Below are 6,813 nucleotides of genomic sequence, written 5' to 3'. Positions count from 1 at the left end.
TTTGGTGTGACGGGGATTCGAACCCGCGACCCGCAGATTGCGAGTCGAGTGCCCTAACCACCTGGCCATGCGGGCCGTGTTTAATTGTCATATGTGTATATAATGCATGTATTCTAATGCACATTGCTATAAAATGTGTATATTTTATTTTTTTATGAATTATAAAATGCTAATTAAGCAGATGTGCAATTTCACTAATTTTTTGAGTGTCATATTGGATATCCAGCTCCGCCCGTGGTGAAAGCCCGACAGATCTTGTGAAAGCCTACAAGTAAAAGTGAACTCTCGGTCCATAATGGGCTTTCTTTTTAAATATCTCTTAATGCACTTTAATTTAAGTGTCTTACCTTTAAGGTTTTTCACGTCATTTTAAGGAGGCTGCACTCCACCGTTTTCAAAACGAGAAAATCACACACAAATGTGCTAAAAATGAACAAAATCTCTACGAGGATTTTCAACAGCGTTCATTCTCCAAGAAAATTGTTGTAAGATAGGGGAAGTGAAGAGGTATTGTGAGATAGCAATTTCCATTTTTTATGTTTATCGTTTTGTTTATCGTTTATTATTTTTCATATGAATTTGGTTTGCTTTTCGGCTACTAAGTTAGCATGTCAAGTTGGTCTGGATCGGTCAATTTGTTTAGAAGGAGATGCGCCCACAGACAGACAGAAAGTTTTCCTTGATAGCGGATACTTATCGTACCGGTATAGCTTAATATGTATAGTGCATATGTGAATAACGCCTGTACCTCAATTTTTAAACTCAGGTCTGTCTTTCTTCGCTCAGCAAGGCTGAATAAATGAGATATATCATTGTTAAAAGTAATATTGGCATTTTTGTTCCGAGTGTTTTGTCTGAAACACAGTTGAATCTTTGATTATCTGTAAAGATGGTTGATTTAATATATTCAATTGCATCTGGAAGGAAATACTGTCTTCTTCTGTCCAGAAAAGGTTGTCTAATTTCTAAGAATACATTAATACACACTCATTTATATGTCGCTCTAGACCTTTGAAGTAAAAAAATGTATAACGTCTCATATCCTAATGGAAAATATATATATATTGAAACAAAAAGTTGCTTTAGTTGCTTGCATTCGCATGTATGCAAGGATACTAAGACTATCTGCCACCGTCCCTAATTTTAAACTACTGGTAGGAGGGAAGGCAGCTAGTCACCTACCACCCACCGTCCACGCTAAGAGATTGAATGCCACTCTTATAACGGCCCCACAGCTAAAAGTGCTGGGAATATTTTATGAAACCGCAGGGATTCGAAAGAGGTTCACCAGCTCCAAAATAAAGAGCTCTACAACAAGACACTGAAAGCTAACCCTGATATTTGTAGAGAAATTCGAGTACTTTGATAGTGATCTTTCTATTCCTCTCAACTACTTGTCAAAAGATTGAGAAATAACGAACGACGCGAACTAAATGCGTATAAAGCTAACACTGCCTGATAAATTCTTAGAAGCAAATTTAGTTGCTTACTCAGAACTCGAACATTATATTTATACTTGTTAGGGCTAAGCTTTTTGGTTTCTCCACAAATCTACTACTCGGTCTTTTATTCAAACAACCTAAGTGTTGTATTCGTTTGTCTTTTGTTGTGTTTGATTAAGATATTTTTCAGTGTGCACAGTTGAAAACTGCATGCGAAATATAGAAATATTTTAAAAAAAATCGCTTTTATGATAATTCAATTTCTTTCCCTGGATGCCCCGTGACACCTATTGAGCAAAATTAATCAAAATGTTAATTTGATATTGATTTAAAAAACAGTTTATGTCTCTTCCACGTGCATTTCCTATAACAATTTAGGCCCATCATGGCCAGGTGGGTAGGGCACTCGACTCGTGGGGGCGTTATAAACCTACGATCAATCTCACTATTCGTTGGTAAAAGAGTAGCCCAAGAGTTGGCGGTGGGTGGTGATGACTAGCTGACTTCCCTCTAGTCTTACACTGCTAAATTAGGGACGGCTAGCGCAGATAGCCCTCGTGTAGCTTTGCGCGAAATTCAAAACAAACAATACAACAGTTTAGCTAATAATTTATTTAATGATTACTTGAAGATTACCTCCAGACTCAAACTTTAAAGGATTAACTTTAGCAATGTTTTAGTGTTGCCCCTGGTGGCTAAGCGGTAAGTCTTGTAACGCTAAAAATCGGGTTTCGACACCAGCGGTGGACAGAGCGCAAATAGTCCATTGTGTAGCTTTGCGCTTAACAACAACGAAAAAAGTTTTTGTTATAATCGATTCGAACTGGAAGACAAAAAGAAACGTTTTTTTTTTGAATAAAAAATTTAGAATGATTGAGTTTAACGTCTTATTTCTATATTTTATGTAAACTATTTATGTATACTAGATTTAACTGCAACATACAAACTCAAGAAAATAAGACGTGTTGTAGTAAAATGACAATTTGATCATCTAGTGATTATTGTCAGAAGTATAATTTTAAACCTGTGAAATATTCTACACTAAACTCTTGTTTTATACCCGTATCTCTATAAATATAATAGTACTGTCTGTTGTATGTCCATGTAACTATTTCACAAGGTATGGATGGATCTTGACCAAAATTGGTATAGAGGTTCATTAGGTCAATGCGAGGGTGCATACAAATTTTCAGTTTTGCATTTTTCGTTTTGCGTTTTTTATGGGCATTTTTGCGTTATTTACCACTACTTCACCTCCTGTAGATATTCACCAAATTTGGTATGGAGGTTCATTGGGTCCATAGGTAAGACAAAAATTTTCAGTCTTGCATTTTGCGGTTTTTATGGGCGTTTTTACGTTTTTTACAACTAATTCGCCCCATGTTGATGAATTTTCACCAAATTTGACACGAAGGTTTGTTGGGTCCATGCGGAGATACATACAAACTTACGGTTCCACATTTTTTGTTTTGCAGTTTCTATGGGCGTTTTTTCACAATTACATGTAAGGGAAGCAACTTTTCAGTTCGAAGGGGACGGGTACTCCAGCTAGTATGGAATAGATTGGCAAAGCACCTACACTTTAAGGGCCATCGTAGTAGCATTACAAAATAAATAAAGTTGGCAAAATGATATTTATCTATTTAGAAAGTTTTGATATATATCATTCTAAATACTGGAATCAAAATTGAAAACAAGAATTAAGTACAAAGTTGTATGAACTGCAACATCAGAAATGTTTTTACATTTCTAGTGGAAATGGTACTATGTAGAAATGTTAGTGGAAATGGTGCTATGTAGAAATGTTAATGTAGAAGTTATGAGGGAGCAACGGTAATGATGAGGATGCGGATAATAACTTCAATGCGCACATTTGTCAAGGAAACATTGTTTGTTAGCAACAGGAATGGCGAAGTTTAACCATATCAGTATTTCAGTTTTCAAAGCAAAACGTGACAATAAGAGAATTGCATACAAAAACAGCGATGTGCAAGCCGTAAAAAAATTAAAACGAAAAAAAAAACTAACTTAATCTGATACGGATTATTCTTACAAAACTGGTTAACAAGATCATTATGAGTAAAAAAAATAATACGATAGAGAAATAAACAATAAAATTCCTAAAATTATTTTTGAGTACATTGTTAAATAATTAAATCAAGAAAGTACTTCTTTGTAATCTTTAAGACAATATGTGATATCAAAGACAAACAGGTATTTATATTACATTAAATTAGAGTGTAAAACTGATTGAATTATATATAATTAAAACAATATTTGCCGTAAATTCTATAATCCATCTTTTTACTGCCAACTCTTCTTTTTTTTTAGCGAATGGCTAATCTAGTTGTTTAAGACTCATATCGTAGATTCATCAACATTTAATTGAATTATATCATAACTGATCAGTATTTCTTGCAAAAAAAGTAATTTTTGACGTCATTAACAGACATTGCAATTCTATTAAACAAGTGATTAATCTTTCACAAATCTTGTACAAACCCAAAAACATCGAGAATCAACCCTATGCAACGTTGCAACTTTGAGAAGTAAGCCCAGTACTACCACTAGATGGCGCAAAAGAACACAAACACCAAGAATGAAACATAAATTCTTAGATATATATTTAAATATCAGGGCTTCAGGCGAAATGAACGTGTTAAAGTGTTACGAAGACAGTAATAATAATATATTTAAGAGGTCGTTGACACCCATTTCGAAGTCATTAAAATATTTTCTTACGGAGAATTAATTTTATTTGAAAAAGTGAGCCTTAACCTAAACCTAACCTTAACCTGTAGAAGAAAATATTGCTTTATCATTTTTGTCACTTAAGATTAAAAAATAGTTTTATTTACAAAGTGCTGGAAAAAAATACCATTAAGCCTTTAACAACAAATATGAGAAGAATCGTATTTTTTTTAGTCTTTGTTTGTAATTAAGCACAAAGCTCCACAATGGGTTATCTGTTCTCTTCATACCACGGGTATCGAAACCCGGATTCTAGCGTTGTAAGTCCGCAGACATACCGCTGTGCCACTGGGGGGGATTTTAATGATTAAGATTTTATGCTACATATTTTTTTTCTTTTACAAACGAATGCATGATATTTATTTTGCAAAAAGGTTTCAGCTGCCCAGTCTAAATTTCAGACCAAAAAACCATTTTTTATATTTTGAGTAACTTGTTAAATTGCTTACAATCTTTCTTCAGCAGCTTAAAACAGATAATCAAAATGTTTTTGTTTTCAATTTCAAAAATGATACCGTAGCCAAGTGGGAAGCTTTGACAAAATGTAATATTTATTTCTTATATCTTACCTGTAACTCTTTATGTTTATCTTAAGACAGAACAATGTCCTGTATTTCTAACTTATAAAACAGGTTGGTCCAAAATCGGTTATTATTAATTATTATCAAAAATATTTGAAAAAAAAAAGACAGAAATTTAAAACTAAAGTACTGATGAAATCTATACCTTTAGAATAAGTTCAATTTAAAAGCTAGAATCGGTTTAAGCCTTTCTACCGACGAACTTCAATTGTAAGAAAAAAGAAACACATGAGAACTTACCCTCCGATCAACTTTCACTGAGAGCAGACGATTCACTGTTGTTTCCACGCTTCCATCGAATAACAAGATAAATTGTGATGTCATGTTTATATACTTTCAGTCGACATTAAAACCGGTTAACCACGTCATGGGGTGGAGAAACCACAGGAAACGCCAAGAAAGATGATTACCCATACCGAGATATCACAATATTTCTTTCCCAGGTATACGTTTGGGACAGGGAGAGGAATCATTATAGCCACCTTTGTGAGTTGTTTACGTAACTGCTCTGCCAATAAAGATCGTTGTGGGCATCTGGGACATCCCCTCATAAGGTCATGGTCACAAGCAACACGCACGTCTGTTGGTGGTGAGGAGGCGAAGACACTTTGTTAACAACTACCTTCTTCCACGTGGTAACGTCCTTGCCTTCTAAACGTGAGGTACCGTGAATACAGCGTAAATTAATTGCTCAGGACAACATAAGAATAAGACGCATTTTCCTTTTATAGTTGATTGAACTCGTGAATTGTTAACAGAATGATGTTATTCAGCGGAATCAGTTTCTACATCTTTAGCCTACGGAGGATCTCCCTTTTGTGCTTTGTTTCAGGATGTTATCAACATGTTTTTTGGGGAACTTTCTTCAAGAAATTAATGAATTTTCAGCTAAAACAAGAAGAAAAAAGACATCTCTTTAAGTTCATAGGATCACATAAAGAAAGTTTGAACGAAAGGATGGAACATCTTGGTCAGTTGTAACTACAAGAAAACACCATTTCTATCTCGTGCTTTACTCTTATTTCAGATGGTCAGTTGTAACTACAAGAAAACACCATTTCTATCTCGTGCTTTACTCTTATTTCAGAACACACACACATATATATTATATTGTGTCTATTCTATTTTTGTACTGCTCTTATTTCCGCTGCTGTGCGTGCGATTCTTATCTTTCTGTTTTCTTCCTCGTATGTCTTCCTTTTGTTACAAGGCCCTGCACTATATATACATCTTTGTTAGCTTTATTCTTAACATTTTCATCATAGGGTGTTCTTATTAATTACGACTAGCTGGTCATAAAAACGTATTTATATCTTTTATATGTGTTTATTGAAGTTCATATATTAAGTTAATAATTCGTGTCATATTGTTTTATTTATAATATGTTATCTACGGTTTTATTTAAGTTCACATTTTACACTTATTTGTTTTATCATAGTATTTGTTTTTTAGCGTTACATGTATTTAGGCATGTGTTATGAATGTTTAATTATTTATTTATGTACATTTGTTACAAATGTTTATTAAAGAGCACGTGTTGTATCTGTTTATTTATGTACATTTACTATAAATGTTTATTAAAGAGTACGTGTTGTATCTGTTTATTTATGTACATTTACTTTAATGTTTATTAAAGAGTACGTGTTGTATCTGTTTATTTATGTACATTTACTATAAATGTTTATTAAAGAGTACGTGTTGTATCTTTTTATTTATGTACATTTGTTACAAATGTTTATTAAAGAGCACGTGTTGTATCTGTTTATTTATGTACATTTACTATAAATGCTTATTAAAGAGTACGTGTTGTATCTGTTTATTTATGTACATTTACTTTAATGTTTATTAAAGAGTACGCGTTGTATCTGTTTATTTATGTACATTTACTATTAATGTTTATTAAAGAGTACGCGTTGTATCTGTTTATTTATGTACATTTACTATTAATGTTTATTAAACAGTAAATGTTATATCTATTTATTTATGAACATTTTTTATAAACGTTTATTAATGAGTATGTGTTATATCTGTTTATTCAT

At 33.0% G+C, this 6,813-nt stretch overlaps 1 protein-coding gene across 2 annotated transcripts in view; it reads right to left on the bottom strand.

Moving 5' to 3' along the window:
• The window catches only part of LOC106469516 (actin cytoskeleton-regulatory complex protein PAN1-like), a 19,742-nt gene extending 14,420 nt beyond the window's left edge, over positions 1-5,322 (bottom strand). The window contains exon 1 of one of the 2 annotated variants that reach the window (XM_022398935.1): positions 5,015-5,322. The gene's annotated coding sequence lies outside the window, so the exon portion shown is untranslated. The remainder of the gene's footprint in view (positions 1-5,014) is intronic. The other variant, XM_013930018.2, reaches the window with a different exon arrangement.
• Between the last annotated feature and the right edge of the window lie 1,491 nt (positions 5,323-6,813).

Source organism: Limulus polyphemus, unplaced genomic scaffold (assembly GCF_000517525.1).
Source record: "Limulus polyphemus unplaced genomic scaffold, Limulus_polyphemus-2.1.2 Scaffold97, whole genome shotgun sequence".
Lineage (NCBI taxonomy): Eukaryota > Metazoa > Arthropoda > Merostomata > Xiphosura > Limulidae > Limulus > Limulus polyphemus.
This window is presented reverse-complemented; position numbering and strand designations above follow the sequence as displayed.